Source organism: Callorhinus ursinus, unplaced genomic scaffold, assembly GCF_003265705.2.
Source record: "Callorhinus ursinus isolate GAN/ISIS: 27379988/994484 unplaced genomic scaffold, GSC_fseal_2.0 scaffold4, whole genome shotgun sequence".
NCBI classification, from domain to species: domain Eukaryota; kingdom Metazoa; phylum Chordata; class Mammalia; order Carnivora; family Otariidae; genus Callorhinus; species Callorhinus ursinus.
In genome coordinates, this window is record NW_027397066.1 from 107,945,004 (window position 1) to 107,963,609 (window position 18,606).

Genomic DNA, 18,606 nt, shown 5'->3' on the forward strand with positions numbered 1-18,606 from the left:
ATAGAAGTTATGTTTGGGGTTGTACATGGGTTGGCCATAGATGACTCTTTAAAGCAATGGGTACACAGGCAGAAGGATTAATTCACGTGTACTGACTGTCTCCTTCTGGGCATACTTCAATACCTTACCACCGATATTAAGATAAAGACACAGTAGCTTTCATCTTGTCTTGAGCAATCATACCTGCACTTGACCCCCTAGCCTCTCTAGCATCCTTTTGCACAAAGCAGAGAAAACGTCAATTCTAGCTTAGTTGAATTACTTGTTTTGTTAAAATTTATACACTACTATATTTAAGTTTTTGGTAAGAATTTTATAAAATGTAAAGATCTGAACATTTAAATATCTTAATCTATCTTTCTGTCTCAGTGCAGCAAATAATTGAGGGGGACACTTCTTCATCTCCAGTGATTACAAAACCTTCAGGATCCTGAGTCAGGAGCGAGGAGGCATTCATAGGTAGGCTCCCTTTGCCTGAGTATTTTAAAAAGGACACTTGCCAGTGTTTTAATGTGGGGCTGTGAAAAGTTATGCCGTCCCTACTTAAAATACTGTCTTGTATGAAATGACATTTATATAGGTAGGAAACATGGCATTTTGATGTAATGCAAAAATAGTTCCTTCCGAAAGAATGGGTTCCTTAAGAATTTTGTGGACAGAAGAATTTCTTTAGGACTGATGGATTGTTTTTAATCATCTTAGTTTTCTGCTTTTGTAACTCCTGCTGCTCCATTTTTCGGAATTCATTTAGTTTTACATTAGCCTGTGTCCATTTAGTACAAGATGAGTAGAACATTCTTTTGCCAGATCATCAACTTTCAAAGGATTCATCTTCACTAATAAAACAAAGTGGGGGATTATGTCAATTAGCCAAAGAATTGGAGCAAAGACTGAACTTTTCTTTATGCTTTTATAAAAGGCATTTTGAGCTGGACTGCACTATTGCATTCAAACTGTAAACAATGGGTGTATGGCTTTGGTAAAGCACATTTTGTATTTCCCTTTACAGGCCGACAGTAGTGCGGAGAATCTCTCCATACCTAAGTGAAATATTGCCATAAAGTTTACATTGTTAATCTCATGCATTGAATTATTTTAAGGGAGCTCCCTGGTTTAAAAATTAACAAAATAAAACAAATAAACAAACAAAACCTGAAACACTAATGTAAAACAAAACACTTAAACCCAATTCTTTTATAGGTATAAGCAATGGCTAATTTATCCAATTTAAATATTTACCTTGGTTTCGCTATCTTGACATTTAAATTGTAGTTTTGTATTCTTCCTTAGAATAATTGCATTGCTCCTTGTGCTATCATCTATACGTTTTATTCCTTTTGTTGCCTTGAATTTCTTAGATTGTAAGAGAAAAGAGGCAGGGGTCTTGCCTTTTGTATGATATGCAGCTTGATGATATGAATTGATTATGGATAACAGCTATAAATACTTTTTTTGTTTGCTTTCTTGAATAGTTAGGACTTGAATATAATCTTCATTGTCCATGAAGAAGTTTTCAAAAGGATTTTCGTCCCTGTAAAGTGAGTAAGCTTCTATATTTGCCTGTAATATTCTTCTCTTTGTGAAAAATTTCAGCTTTTAAAAATTAAATCATGGAAGAATGTTGCATAGATTCATGCTCCCTGTGCTAAAATTATGTTAGAAATGAAAAGTGCCCGAAAACAGAGATAATACAATGCAAATTGGTCTTTGCATGTCATTAACCTGACATCTATGATGTGCCTTGCTCAATATCAATATTTAATAAGTGTCCAATCTCTTAAGTATGAATAAAAATTAGAAACAATAACAAGTAAGTTATTTTTCAATAAATAGACATGTCCTCACTGATATAAGAACAGTAATTGGGTGTAGCACATTAACTGAGTGGCCTAGAGCAATTTTATAATAATCTTCCAAGAGCTTAGAAAAAAAAATCAACACTTTATTACTTTTAACACACTGCAGTTACTACTTCTCTTAATTCATTTTAGTGAGCTGTCAATAAATTGCACTCTATTAGATGCTGAATTTAATTAGCTCCAGGGTCACAATTTATGTGATTTCTAAGTTGTGTGCTATTTACAATGTCTAGTAAATGTTACCTATGGCGACATAAATATATTTAATCTATAGCCAGTAGTGGACAATTATTTTTCATTCCTCCGGTATTAAGCATTCAATAGTGCTGTTTCTGATTATTTTCTGGACTCTTCTGCTCTGTTATGTGGGAACGGGACTAGCTACATAATTTGTGACTCCTAATGCAAAATGAAAACACAGGCGACAACAGTGGAAAACGAGAGCAGGGTGCTTTTGAGCTTAGTATCTTGTGAGACTGCATGAGTTGTATACATCCATGAAGCCAGCCTTCCATGCAAGTGTAAAATAATTAAATTTAAAATAATATCTCATATGCAAAATTACATTCTTGGCTAATACTGTGGCTGAATGTCAGAGATTGGCCTACTACTGATAAAGGCAGGAAGTCTGCCTTCTCTGACTTTCAGCAGAGTTGACTCGGGCATGTGACCTAACCAGACGCAGTCCTTAGGAAAAGATGGATTATCCTTTGATCTGAAGATCTGTGTCCCCAACTAGTAGAATTCAGTACCACACAGTGTTTTTGAGTTTGCATATCCTGTTCTGAGTCAAGGGCCTATTCCAGATAATTGAGCTTTTCTTTGGAATTGTGATGTGGTGAGAAATTCTGGCTGTCTGCCTACTCTCCCTTCTTTTGTCCTTTTTTTTGGTACTAGGAAACTGGAGAGATGCTATGCTGAAAAGCTGCATTTACATCCTCCTTGAAGACATGTGTGACTGATACATTTTAAGTAAAGTCCCTCTGCTATTTTCTTTGTCCCCATCTTCAACAATGGTGAAGGCTGAGGTTGCAGCAGTGATTTTTGAACCATGCAGCAGTCTTGAGGATGGTAAACACAACTCACAGTGGAATGGAAAGGCAAAATCATCCTGCTTTCTTGACGACTTGAAAGAGACTCTCAACTAGCCCGGTACTGCCTGCATGAATGAATAACACCCTCATTTATTGAAATTTCTGCAGCACAATTTCTTAGTTGCAGCACAATTTTGACTGATAGAAGACAATACATTTCTTCGTGTGTATGTGTGTGTGTGTGTGTGTGTGTGTGTTCTACTAGATCCTACTTCGGTTGTAGTAATAACATATGAATTGAAAGCACCTATATGATAACATAAAACAGAAAAGTTATGAAAGACAAAACTCCACTTCATTTTATGAGAGTGTCCTTTAAAATCTGACAATTGTTTCCTTTGATTGTTCTGTATGGTTTGATTGGAGTTTTTATATTTTGTTTTTTGTTTCTGTGTGTGGTTGTCCATTTTCGTGGTTTCTTGCAACTTGTTGTAGATTATGCTAGTATTTTTTCATTCTTTTAAGCAGTGCCATACTAATGACATACTAATGACAAAAACAATATGATATGGCATTTTCCCTAAAATAACTCATCGCTTAATGAGAGATCAAACATGTAAAAATAGACTATAAAGTTCAACCTGGTAAGAGATACAATGGAAGGGGAAATGATATGGGCCTCTGATTCTACTGAGGCAAACGTCTACATTGGTCCTGGGAAATTTAGGAGGGCTAAAAACATCCACTCTGAAATACCTTGCAGACTTCTGGAATTCCATGTCCCTCAGGCCCACTGCTAAAAAGGCAAAACCTTTGTTCTTTGAATTTTCTATCCTTTGGAATAAGAACATTAGATTGAGTTCATGTATTATGTCCCCCTTACATAAAATCTAGATCTTAAATTTTAAAAATTAAGCTCTATATTTAAAATAAAAGATAGAATTCTTTTATTTCAAGAAATGGAAAAGGGAGGCGCCTGGGTGGCTCAGTTGGTTAAACGACTGCCTTTAGCTCAGGTCATGATCCTAGAGTCCCGGGATCGAGTCCCACATCGGGCTTCCTGCTCAGTGGGGAGTCTGCTTCTCCCTCTGACCCTCTTCCCTCTCGTGCTTTTTATCTCTCATTCTCTCTCTCTCTCTCTCTCAAATAAATAAATAAAATCTTTTTAAAAAATGGAAAAGGGGCCATAAATATTAGTAACATGCAGTAAAACCTATAGATTACACCTGCCAGAAGGTGACATTAGTTTTGAAGTCACTGTTGCCTAGGGAGCATTTGGCTACACTCTAAATTTCATACTTAGTGTTTCTGCCATTCATTCATTTTTCAATATTTTAGTGGAGTCGTGTCCAGCTGAGATAATACATTTCTTTCTCAACAGGAGTCTGTAGTAGACTGCTGAAAAGTAGAATTTCACATATGTATGATAAAACAAACAAACAAACAAAAAAACGGAAAGCAAAGCTGCATTTGATAAGAAGTAGGCTAGTGCAGGCTTCAAATAGAGGATGTAGCCTTTATCAGTAGATAAAACTTCAGTATCTACTACCCTCTTAATTTAAAAAAGCAAAAGATTTACGATTTCAAAACACTTCTAGATGCATGGAGTATCAAAAAGCAAGTCAAATAATGCAGCCTACTCAGAGCTTCAAATTCAAAAGTACAGTAGACAAACTAAAATAATAAATACTTAACCTGTATGCTGAACACCTAAAGTGTTATAAAAACTTTTTTTGCGATTATATCTATGTACACACACACACACACACACACCCCAGCATTCACTTTATACACATGCTTGAAAACTTGGAAAACACAAAACATGAGGAAGAAAATTAAAAAAAAAAGATAATTTATCTATGACCTAGAAATAAAATTCTATGAATAATCAGTTATTTTTAATGGGTCAATATAAATAAATCCTTATATATATGAATATACGTAAATTTACAAGACTATGATCCAATGGTGTATAGGCTAACACTAACAAAAGTTGATAATTCAGTTTTTTTTTTCCTTTTTTAACACTTTGGTAGAGTTCTGGGAACGAATAAGAGCATATGCAATCTGAATATAATCTCCTTTTTTCCTTCTACTTCCAACCCCAATATATTTGTTGCCTCTGGGCTTCATGGTAGTTTATGCCTTCAGGTGGATGAGTATAGGCAAGTGAAGCCTGGATTTTGTTGGAGTTACATGGAGAGAATTGGTTACTGGAAGTCTTGAAAGAAGTATGGAAGATGGAGCATCATGGGAAGGTATTGGTTCTCAGAAAATTGTAGAAATCATAGGGACATGAATATATCTGGTTTCTCTGGGCACAAAACCATCCAGGGTTTCTCTGGGCACAAAGACCAGAGAAGATTCTTTGGTGGCAGGGGGGAGGGGTTTCAGAGAAGCCGGAAAAACTGCCTTTTTATTCACTACTGGCCCATAAGAGAAGTGGTTGTTTTGTCTCCCAGCCCCTGTGTAACTCTTGTTGCTTAGTAACAATAACCATACCTACGACCCTGGAGCTCAGCCTGGTAAGTTATAACCTGTCTAAAATGGAAAGCGCTCAGAAAGAGTGATCATTCTGGTCAGAATAACATTTACCCAGCAAAACTGCAGCATGAGATGAACAACCACTTGAACGACATATGCTAACAAAAGTAGATAAGGTAGAGAAAGTTTCACACCTAAAATAAAATAAAATAGGATAAAATAAATGCTTAAAATGAAAATGTGATTTGTCATCCAAACAATTTAATAGTTGATTTGAAGATACGATAGTCACTTAATATCTGAATCAGCGATCTGAATCAAACGAGGTGCAAGAAATAGCTCCAAGATAAAGGCAAATTATATAGAGGTAGAAATCATGAGAAAAGAAAAAGAAAAAAAGATGACATGAAAGATAGATTCCTGGTGGCCTAACAAACAATTAACAATTAACATAGTTTGCGAGGGGGAGTAAATGTTAGAAGCAATAACAAAGAAGTGATAGAAGAAAATTTTCCTGAGGTTAAGAGAGATCTGACACCCATTAATTAAAGATGTTTACCAACCTTCAGAGTGAACTGAAGAGAAATGGTACACACTTAGATATAAACTGCTAAATTCCTTGCATGCTAATGAGAAAGAAAAAAATATTGAGCTTTTAGACAAATAGAAAAAATAATGTACACTGGCATTGGACTTCTCATCTATAGCCCTGGAAGGTAGAACACTAAGAGCATTTATGAACTGCTAAGCAAAAGGGTCTGTAATCCAAGAATCCTTCTATGTTAACTTGCCAGGAAAAAAAAAATTGAAGATATGTAACAACTCAGAAAATACATCCAATTAATCCATTGAAGAAAATACTTAAAGAGGAGTCTTTGGGCCAACTAAAAAAAAAATGTGAACTAGAAAAAGACTTCAGGATATGAAAGAAGAGAAAACAGCGAGCAATTAATCTTTCTCTTACCTTCTTTTAATATAAGGCTAAATAAATAGAATACACTAAGAATATGTAATATCTTTCCTAAATAAGGACTTGTAACAAAAGGGATATGTAATGAGAGACCTTCCAATATTGATATATGCCTAAAAGCACTAAGTAATTTCAACCAAACCTATGCATTAGTAATGACTTGAAGGTCAGAGAGGGGAGTGACAAAAACATTCTACCTCATTTTTAGAGGTGAGGCTGAGAAAAGAGCAGAAGAGAGAAAAGGTAAAAATCATCTAAGTGTTTCATCATAATGTGGTGAGAAGTAAATGAAAGGCTTGGGGGTAAAATGGTCAACTTTTTTATTTTTTTTAAGTAGGCTCCCCACTGGCTCAATGCCGGGATTGAACTCACACCCTGAGAACAAGACCTGAGTTTATATCAAGAGTTGGATGTTTAACCAACTGAGCCACCCAGGCACCCCTAATATGGTCTATCTTGATGGGAGAGATGGGCATTTTGTATTCAATGAATAACTGTAAAATATATATTTTATTACTAGGTCAGGGGAAATAATTTACTTAAGAAAAATGGAAAGACTAACAGTGAAATTAAAAAAGAAAAGGAAAAGAAAAACAGAAAACAATGTAAGATAAATAAAACAGAATGAAGATTAAGAACTATACCCAAGTGCATATAAATATACCTCAATGTATGGCTTAATTCTATCAGTCTTCAAACATTTGAAGTTCCCGAAATACATTTATCAAGTTTTCCTACAACAGGAAAGCCAGGAAAATATTTATAGAATTGTTATAGAATCAGAAAATAATCTACCTTAATGGGTGTTATAGAAAATAAATATTAGAATGGTATGGGTCATTAGCATATTTATGTGTATGTATTAAGATATTTATGTATGATTCTATTCTAGAATCTTGATTTCTGGACTTTAATTATCTAGAATGATTAGTTTCTTATTAGTGCTGGGAACATATAAATGACTGGATCCTGGACTGCTGAGAAAGTTCTCTATTAATATTAATAGCATTAGACTGTTAAAAGGTGTCAGTGGTCCAATTTTCCTAAGAACATGATAAAAACAAAATAAATCTCTATTGAGGTGATGTAAGGTCTGTTTGTTTGGCCAAAAAAAAAAAAATACTGTCCAAAATTATTCTTCATAACAAATGGAAATAAATACATTTTACTTTTTAAAAATTTATGTATTTATTTATTTACTTTTAAGATTTTATTTTTAAGCAATCTCTACACCCAACGTGGGGCTTGAACTCACAACCCCAAAATCATAAGTCACATGCTCTTCCAATCGAGCCAGCCAGGCACCCCTATTTTTTTTTTAGACAAATTTTATCAGAAAGTCCAGGAACATTTATATGTTCAAGTTTGCACCTATTTATAACTTCAAAGTAGATTTCCATGAACTTATGAACACTTAGGTGTAAAAAACGACAGAACATGAATTTTTCTTGTATTGTTGAGCTCAAGTTGTAAAACTGTAAATCTGCTGGAAAATAGTTCCTTTGATATTAATATTAGCATATATTCTGGAGCTATTTAATGAGGCAATAAAAAACAAGCAAACAAAATGTATAATGGAAGGCTAGAAACCGCAAAAACAAAATTCTTGATTTGGCCACAATATTTTAATTCCCAAAGTTTCACTGACTTAGAGCTCTAGACTCTAGAGGAATCTAGATGATACTCATATGTGCATATTTTTGGAATTTGTTTCCTTCCAAATTGACAACGAAACACTATTCAAAAGTCTGGGAATTATGACAATGCCACTTTATATTTATTTACACTTTCACTATTTACAGAGCATTTTTCATATTTGATTTTCACAATAATTTTATCAAGTAAGGTTAAAAATTAGTAGCCTCCTTTTGTTTATTTTTATTTTTTTAAATATTTTATTTATTTATTTGAGAGAGAGAGAATGAGAGATAGAGAGCACAAGAGGGAAGAGGGTCAGAGGGAGAAGCAGACTCCCTGCCGAGCAGGGAGCCCAATGCGGGACTCGATTCAGGGACTCCAGGATCATGACCTGAGCCTAAGGCAGTCGCTTAACCAACTGAGCCACCCAGGTGCCCAAAATTAGTAGCTTCCTTTTGCAAGGAAAGAAACAAAGGAATGGAGACTTTATCCACCACCATTACATACCCGGTGACAAAATCAGGACATGGAACCCAGGTGTCCTGAATTCTTACCGTGTATGTTACCCACACCAATTTGATTTTATTTTGAATATGAGAGAGAAGATCAATTCTTTTTCTATCTGCTTGTATTAACCTAGTTTTTATTCAGATTTTATGCAAACACATTTTTAAATACTCATCTTTCACTTCTAAAAAAATGGTTTTATTAATTCAGACCTTTTCAACAAAGTATTTTAACACAATTTTTATAGACTTCAAGACTAGGGGCACGTGGGTGACTCAGTCGGTTAGGGATCTGCCTTTGGCTCGGGTCATGATCCCGGGGTCCTGGGAAGAAACCCCGCTTCAGGCTCCCTGCTCGGCAGGGAGCCTGCTTCTCCCTCTCCCTCTGCTCCTCCCCTTGCTCTATCTCCTGCTCTATCTCTCTCAAATAAATAAATAAGTTTTTTTTTTTAAGACTAATAATCAGTATGGTAAGGACATTTTGTTGGCTGAATTAACGGTTTTGTTTCGGCAAGTGAAGGAACAGGTTATGTATCACAAATTTATCAGAAGACAAAAAAGTCACGATTTGTAAGCATAAACAGTTTTGCATGAAATGCAATTGGGAGGAAAATGATGAAGGTGTAGAAGATATACATGCTGTCTGAAAATCTTTCTTGAAATATTTATGTCACTTTCCTGTATTTCAATTCCTGAAGCAGAATTACTAACAGCACTATTTTATCAACAATAATAATATCTAAAAATTAGTGGCATCTCAAATATTTTGTCCAAATTGCACACAAAAAATACTGGTTCCTTTAGAGCAGGTTTTCCCTTTGCAATTACCATTGCAAAGTCAGTGACTATATACACAGGCAATTTTTCCAACCACTGCCATCCACCACCTTAGAAAATAATTTTTAGGGGTGCCTCAGTGGCGCGGTTTCAGCTCAGGTGATGATCTCAGGGTCCTGGGATCGGCGGGGAGCCTGCTTCTCCCTCTCCCCCGCCCCCCTTATGCTCTCTCTTGTTCTCTCTCTCTCTTTCTCTCTCTCACATAAAATCTTTAAAAAAAAGAATTTTTAGAAAATTACTTACAATTTTTTTTTTTAAAGATTTTATTCATTTATTCATGAGAGAGACAGAGGGAGAGAGAAGCAGAGGGAGAAGCAGGCTCCCAACGAGCAGGGAGCCCGATGCGGGACTCGATCCCAGGACCCTGGGATCATGACCTGAGCCGAAGGCAGACGCTTAACCATCTGAGCCACCCAGGTGCCCGAAAATTACTTACAATTTTAAGTCATAGGTTTGCATTTCATCACCAAAATATCACCTGTGGAAATGCAAATAGTTCACAGTATTTAACCAACATAAAATGCTTATTAAAAGAAAGGGAATAGAGATATTTCTTTTTGAAAACAAACATTTATCTGCAACAAACAGGGTTCTCATTTTCTAAAGATCTATCTTCTCTGAACAAAGTAAATGGGAACAGACCAAAATATCTCTTCTACCCAGAATATTTTCTGAGTAGCAAAAAGAATTTATAGATTTTTAACTGTTAATCTCCAAAGAAGACATGAAAATGTTAGATAATGATGTGGTTACAAATTCTACTCTAACCTATAAATGTCTCGGGAATTAAAAGAAAAAAAAATGATTCAGTTCTACCCTCAATAGCATAGTATTTTTATAACCAACCCTTGCCCAATATTAAATTAAAAACTAAAATCCAGAGTGTTCTAGAGACACAAAGGACATACAAATACATACAGCTTCTATGAAACAGACAAGTACAGTGGCATTTTAAAAGTCAAACTTTATGTATGTGGGCTAAAAATGAAGGAATGTAAATACTCTGTGTTCTAATTTACATCCATTTGGAAATCAGAAATGGAACCTCATAAATTTCATATTAAATGATACATAAATATCATAGGTTAGAGGACACATTTTCAATGCAATGTTATGTTCTAAAAGTGAAATTCACTGAAGCTGGTGAAATGAATAGAGTTAATGCCCCAGGTATTAAACTGGAAATATAATCTATAGATATTTAAAGTAAACTCTAAATAGCCCACAATATTTTCTGCAGAATATGTAGGCAAGTTTCTAAATGTGGCAGCAGTATTATGTTCAGTCAATTTTCTTCTGAGTTTCAGACAGACCTCCAGAGTTGAGGGGGCTAAGCATTTTCCTAGAAATTCCAGAAGCGAATCATCTTCTGAGAGTCACAGCTTCTTGAAGAATGTTAGCCCTATCACCACTTCTTCACCCTTCAGTGTCTTTTCTCCCCCCACCCCCTTCATCCACCGGAGTTATGTCAGAGGAGCTTTGACTAATAACCAGAAGAGTTGCCACTGAGTTCAGGAAAGGACAGAGTTGCGCTTATCTCTAACACTAGTGATCTAATATTTCCCCCTCCATGATGCCTGATAAAACAACTTCACAGTTATACATTGTCCTCATGGGTCATAAAACAAAGGCCACCTGAAATGTGGCCTGAATGGAGTGAACCACCTCTACTCTGCCCCCAGGGGACTCTCCTTTCCAAAATCCATTTTCACCTATATTACACAATCCGGACTGATTAATCGTGACGCGTCAGACCAGGTTAGAGACTACAAGTTGATTTGTTCCATGTAGAGTTGTAGTATTACTTGCACAGGATCTTATTTTTCTTCTCTTGCTCCCTCCTTTTTCTTTCTCCACCATTCTCGGATGCTCTTCATTGTCTATTGTCTCTCCTCATGAGGCCTTTCTTCAGACAGCAGATCACAGAGGAAGGCCGCCGCTGTCCTGGGGTGATAAGCGGTCCTTCATTTCTCCTGAGACAGTGCCCTTCCAAATTCTTCATCATACCCCGCTTTTTGGATGTATTAGCATTATTTAGAAGAGTACCTTTGAGATTCACTATAATGCTGTCCTCAGGGCCTTTATCCTCTGTCTTAAGGTGAAGCTATTTCATAAAGAAATCCTTTCAACTCTTCCGTTAGAAAACCGTCTTTTAAATGGGGTTCAGACCTTTTTTTGATATAAATTCAATTCTACAATAAAGAAAGTTACTTTCATTTTTAAAAAGTGTGAAGAGTAAGTCCCACTGGAAAAAAAAATCTTCTCATTTGGTTTAAGACAGATGAATAATAAAGAGAGAAAAAGATAACTGGATTGTTAAAATTTGACTGCAAGGAGAAGATAATTTCAACTCGAGAGCTGTCAGCACAGAGCAGAGGAAGGATGATAAAACAGGGATCAGAGATACTCGAGGCAAGTGAGGGTTTTGAATGAACATCTAATAATATTGAACAACCTGTGGACAATTTGAGAACACTGAGAAGGTGGTATCTAAAAGCATCTTTCTTTACACTTTGTGTTCTATGGGATCTGAATATATTACTAACAGTAATTTATACAGGTGTTCAAATAGTCTTCATTTATCGCTAAAACAATATGAAAAATTGAAACCAAATGACAGGAAAGATATGTGCATATGAAAATTATTTTATGCTATATTAAAAGTTATTTATATGTAAACAAATAATTTTATATATAAATACTATTATATCATATGTACTTTTAAAATAAGTCTTTGTTTTTCTTTTCTTTTTTCTACTGTCTCCCCTCTGTTTCCTTCTCAACCAATCATCTCTCCCCACAGATGTTAGCAACCTATTATGTTATTCGTAGTATATAATATACTTATAACCTCCCAGTTTTTCTTATAAGATTTTCATTGTTCCCTTTTTTCATTAAAGCTAAAGTCCATCAAGAATTTTTCTTTTTGGGGGCACCTGGGTGGCTCAGTCAATTAAGTGTCTGCCTTCGGCTCAGGTCATGATCCCTGGGTCTTGAGATAGCGTCCTGCAGCATCAGCCTCTTTGCTCAGTGGGGAGCCTGCTTCTCCTTCTCCCTCTGCTGCCGCTCTGCCTACTGTGATCTCTCTCTTTCTGTCAAATAAATAAATAAAATATTTTTTTAAAAAGTTTTCTTTTTTCTTGGTCTAAAATAAGGACACATTTTATTTTCTTCCAGATGGATAGAAATTGTACCAGCTCAATTTTATAACCCTGTCACCATTTCCCTTTTCACACTGAGTAGAATGGCCGTCTTGGACAAATACTCAATTCTTATGTAAACTGGGATCTATCTCTACATTACCTTATGTTTCAGTGACCTGCTTGCTATTTATTCTGCTTCCAACATCACACTGAACCTGATTATACTGATGAATTCGTTTTCTATTGCTTCTGTATCAGATTACTGAAACTTGGTGAATTAAACAATACAAAGTTTGTATCTTATAGGTATGAGGACAGAAGTCTAACATGGGTCTCACTGCAGTAAAATCAAGGTGTTGGCAGGGCTGTGTTCCTTTCTGGATGCTCTGGGAAAATCCATTTCCTTGCCTTTTTCAGCTTCTAGAAACTGCTGGCATTCTTATTTCATGGAGTTCCTTCCTCTGTCTTCTAAGCCAGCAACGACAGGTCAGGTCATTTGCAGCCAGCCATCTCCCTGGTTCTCTGCAGCTGAAAAGTTCTCTACTCCATTTAAATAGGACTGTAATGCTATCCTCAGTGCCCTTATCCTCTGTCTTAAAGTAAGGCTATTTCATAAAGGTTTATGTAATTAGGTTGGGTGCACCTGGGGAATCCAGGATAATCTTTCCATCTCAAGATCCTTAACTTTAATCATACCTGGGAAATCCCTTTTGCCATGTAATATAACAAAATCACTGGTTGTGTAGATTAGGGGGCAACTTTTGGGGGTTGTTATTCTTCCTACCACAAGTGGCTTTGGGTTAAGTTCTGATATCTGGTAAGGTTAGTATTTGACCTGCCCCATCACTATTTTGTTTCATGATTTTTTTTTTTGCACTATTTTTTTGGAAGATTTTATTTATTTTTTTTGGCAGAGAGAGAGAGAGAGCGTGAGAGAGCACAGGCAGGGGAAGGAGCAGAGGGAGAGGGAGAAGCAGGCTCCCCACTGAGCAGGGAGCCCGACGCAGGGCTCGAACCCACGATCCTGGGATCATGACCTGAGCTTAAGGCAGATGCTTAACCAACCGAGCCACTCAGCCACCTTCCCCCCTTTTTGTGCTATTATTCAGAATTTTTTCTTTATGTTTTAAGAGTCTTTATTACAAATCTAGAAATAAATAATTATAGTTTTAGAATTGCATCAACTATGGGAAACTTATCTGCATATTTTCCAAATTTTACAACATAAAATGCCATGCATGTGCATTTTTTGGCCCTGGTAACAGTAAGCAGAGGGAAATCTTTGCACTTGATATGATTCCAAATCACTTCAGAAATAAAAACAGGGGAAAAAAAAAACACGTATGTGTAATCATAATCTTAAGTTTTCATTAAAATGTAGAATAATTTTTGTTGTAAATCTTCAAGGTCTTTACCCATCACTTTTGGAGGTAAAAGTGGAGCAGAATGGGACTATGCACACAAAACACTCTTTAGCCACACATATTCCTTTCCGAATAAAGTGAGCCATGCTTGATTTCATCTGACAGCTATCTTTTTTTTAAATTTTTTTTTAAGATTTTATTTTTCAGAGAGAGAGAGAGAAAGCACAAGCTGGGGAGCAGCAGGTAGAGGGAGAAGCAGGCTTCCCGCTGAGCAAGGAGCCTGATGTGGGACTCGATCTCAGGACCCTGGGATCATGACCTGAGCCGAAGCAAGCCGCTTAACCGACTGAGCCACCCAGGCGTCCCTGACAGCTATCTTTTTGTGTGTGTGAAGAACTAGGTAGTATTTGGCTGTCACTGAAAATTCTGTCCAGCTATGAGAACTATATTGATTGGAAGAGTTGGGCTAGGGGAATATTCTTACCAAGATGAGAACAGAGAAAAAGCCAGTCTTCTTAATAAGGTAGTATTATTGTGCACACTCACACAAATACACATAAATATACGAATTGAAGAAGGATTTATTTATTTATTTAATTATTTATTTATTTATTTATTTGAAGCAGGATCTTTTTAAATCCAAATTGACAAGAATCCAGAGCTTGCTTAGTAAGTGTACTGGTTACGCCTTTGCGCTGCTGCTTACGCCTGGCCTTACATATCTCTTATTTCAGGCACCACTGCAAAGACTCGTTCCATGTGGGCTTTGACAGCTTAATGGAAGTTCATCCTAGTTCCATGCTTGCACTTTTCAGTGTCCACATCTAGGTAACTCCCAAATTCAGAAGCATTAACGCTTGTTGGAGATGAGTCATTGACTGTTGGGGAAAGGGAGCTGATGGGTAAATGTTTCCCCTTTCTCCCCTCAAATAAGTTATGATATATTCACCTAAAGGAAGTAGTCTTCCTTGATGAAAGTCTGCCGGGCTGCTTCATGACTGCCTTTAATGCTCTTATCATCTTTATACTTGATAAGTCTTTCTGGAAAAAATTTTCTGATTTACCAGAGCATTATTGCCTAGATAATTTGGCATGCGTTCTTTGGCCTGTTTTAATCAAAATCACTTTGAGCAATGTCTTCTATTCAAGCATTGTGTGATTCCCAACTCTTAACATTTTTTCCAAAACTTAACTACCTAAGGGAAGAGTCTCCTCAGGGTCTAGCACACCCCCTGCTGGTTCAACAAAATGCTCATAACACCAAAAAAAAAAAAAAAAAAAAGTGCTGAAAGCTAACTTAAAGGTTTGATGGGAGTGCTTTCAAAAGGTTTAATGAAATACTTTCATGGGAAAAGAGTTTTACATTTCTGATTATTTCTTAATCAAAATCCAGAGTTTATTGGTTCCAAACTAAGCTTCTAAGATATTTATTCAAAAAAAAAAAAAAATGGTGTGTAAAAATGTTACCTAGTACCTGGTCTTCTTAAGTGTTATTTTCTCTCATTTAAAACTCCTAATGTCAAAGAAAGACTCCCAGAGTCTCTAATCATTATTTGCCTCCTGGTCGACTTGATTTCCTCAGGTTTCTGAATCATTTCTAACCACTAAGTGAAGTCCTTAGTTGGGTCTTCCCTTAGGACATAATCAGGCCATTGAATGCATTACATATTCCCACTTTAAACAGTTTCCTGTGAGCCGACAGCATGACTGTGCCTCGCAGAGCACTTTACCTGAGAGTGCTCAGCACTCATTATTCCTGAAATGCTGAGCAAATGTGTATTTAATATGGATTCCATTTTTGAATCTGAAAAAAAAAAGAAGTATCCACAATCATTTTGTTAATTCTAGCATTTGTAAATAGTTTAGACTCCTAAGTGAATTTGCATAACTATTTATCATTGCTGTCTGTGAACTATTGCTGTGTATTCCCAAGGAGACATTTTATAGGCACTAATAGAGTTTCCGAGATGTGGTTAGACATGCCCTCAAGGAGCTCATAGTCTCATGAAGGAGTTTACAGTCTATGAAATTGCCTTTTTCAATTGCCTGGAAACACCAGGTACTTTGATTTCTAATCCCTCCATTTAATTTAGGCTTAAAAGACATCAAAAATAAGAAAATAAGTAAGATATTTTAGAATATTTAGAAATTTAGAGATTGTGGCTTATGAAAAGTGAGTCATTTGAAGTTTTTGATTAGATGAAATGTCTACTAGTTCCAAACAGATTTTGGAGAATTCTGATTGCTTTAAGAGTAGTACACTACTTATTTTGGAAGAGTGGGATTTAACATACATCAGTTGGCAAATATAAATTAATTCCTTGCATTAACATGGTTTCTATACATACATCTGCTTGTTTATTTATTTAGCAAATATTTAGTGAGTTTCTGCTATAGACCAGATGCTGTGCAAAATGCCAAGGATACAAGAGTGAATGAACAAGACAGAATGGCCTCTGCTTTCATGGAGCTTACATTCCGTTGGAGGGAAATTATAGTAAATAAACAAACAAATATGAGAAGCAATTATAAATTATGTAAAGCAGTTAAAAGGGTGATGTATTAGGATATATATGGTTATATTTTAGATGGGGTAATCAGGAAAAGTTCTCTAGGGAATTGACATTTAAGCTGACAAAGATAGGTAATTAAGAAAGAGATGGGCCTGGGCAAAGTCCTGTGGAAACATTCCAGGAGAGGCAGGGGTAACCCTACCTGACCTTTTGGACCTTTCTAAACTTCAGTGCAGGGGGTGGGATTAGTGTTCAGAAATTATGTTGGAGACGGAAACAGAGGCCAAATCATTCAGGCCTGGAGGCCATGATGAGGAGTTGCCATTTTATTCTAAATGCAATGGGAAGCCAATGAAGAATTTTGAGCAGAATTTAGATTAATAGCAATAACATGACCAGTTTCTTCATTGTCTAAACAGACATTAAAATACACAGAGCCTCAGCTCAGTGTAACTATCTCTTTTGAAAGTATGAGTGGAGCAAATGGAGGTTTTGAGAAGGTTGTGATAGATTAATACTTGACCAACAGCAGAAGAATCAATGGGTAACGAAAGCAGCTGGGATTGTATGACTCTAGATCTGGGGACATGAACCCAGTCTGGAGAAAAGGAAAGTTCCAAAGAAATTCTAGAGTGGATGCTGTGTGGGTCAAATTCCATCCTTGAAGAAAGAAGCAGTTAGTGGAATTTATTTTAATTCAGAACAGATAAAAATTCTGTGGCTGAATGAGGAAAATTAATTGGGGTGGGGGGAATGGGGAAACAGAACCACTGAGAAAGATACTTTTTTAAAAGAATAGTTATGGACAGAGTGAACTCCCAGTTGGCCTGTGAGTGACGTAGGGTGACACTAAGAGTGAAGTTGGGTGACATTAAGAAAAGAGGCCAAGTGTACATTAAAAGGGAGGAAGGTGACCATATGGTACCTGTCCCCATATAAACTGTAGTTTGAGAATCCTTACATTGCATTTTAACAGCTCTTTCAATCAAACTGTTTGTAATAACAGAAAGTATGATGTGAAGGACGTGTAGAATAAAAGGGAGAGTTCCTACTGCATTCCCCGGGTTACAATCTAGAACTCTTGGAGAGTAAGATTGCATGAACCAGGGGAACTTCTGTTTGAAGACCTGAAGTCTTCATCATGGATACAATGGCCTAAAGGAGAGGGATTTTAGTGGTTTGTTTATGTGCGTCAAAATCTATCAAAATAAAAAATCCATCAAAGTCCTTCAAAATCCTTAACGGTGTCTTTTAAGTAATGACCAAATGAGTGGAGGCTAGAAGGCCAGCCACTAGCAAGAAACCGCAGTGCAGTGGGTATAAGGACTGGGGAGGCAATGAAGAAAAATGTAGAGAAATTAATCAAGGAAGAGGTGGTTCCAAGATAGTGAAATTGAAAATTAACGCAGAAAAACACAGACACGTCCCAAATGTAGGAAGATCTATGCAAATGATTATGTAAATGAAGTGAAAGGGGTTAAGGGTTGAGGTTTCTTACAAGTGAAAATGCCCAAAGGCATTATCTCATGTCAGTCTGGGGTTCATTATTAGAAAATGATTAGAATCAATGTGATGAAGTCAAGAGGTACCCCCCTAATGGAGAAATTGGCTTATGAAAAACAATAACAGAATTAATGAAGGGGCTTTAACCTTTAAGTTCAATACATATTTAATTCTGTTTGTCTGGGCAAAACTTAAATATAAGGGAAGTAATTTATTGTTAAAGCCATGTAAAGTGCAATGATTATTATGCTAATAAGACTGGATAAGTAAAATCTCTTGCTTTATAAATGTCATAGATTAAAAATGGATCATACTGATAATTACAGCAATGACGATTTTATGATTTTAACACAGATCATTTTACTCCAGCTTTAATTGTCTTTTTTAATTTAACAATTTTATTTTAATTATGGGGAGTCATATATAATTATTTTGAACTTCGCAAAATTATTCACGTGTACAACAGTTTAAAGCCTTACACTAGATATTTAAATGACATGAATCTTTTCACAATCCCAGTTGAAGATTTTTCTAAAGAAATGGACAGTTTGAAATTATATAAGAGACTTTCATAGGAGGACGATTTGCTTTAACAGTTCCTGCTTTTGGTTTTCTATCTTGAAATGAAGGCTGTTCATGCGTAAGTGGCTCTCATATTTTGAATCCATTATCTCTGGTATTTGCAATTAGCATACTGGTCACTTTTGAGTTGCTCTCAAGTCTGGAATGTTCATATTAGATAGGAGAAATTAACT

The 18,606-nt window shown here is 36.1% G+C and overlaps 1 long non-coding RNA gene across 1 annotated transcript; it reads left to right on the forward strand.

The window, feature by feature from the left end:
- Positions 1 to 369: 369 nt before the first annotated feature.
- Positions 370 to 3,139, forward strand: LOC141372651 (uncharacterized). The gene is made up of 3 exons (XR_012378030.1): positions 370 to 459; positions 1,473 to 1,538; positions 2,757 to 3,139. It is a non-coding gene; the product is annotated as an uncharacterized lncRNA (long non-coding RNA).
- Positions 3,140 to 18,606: the final 15,467 nt, after the last annotated feature.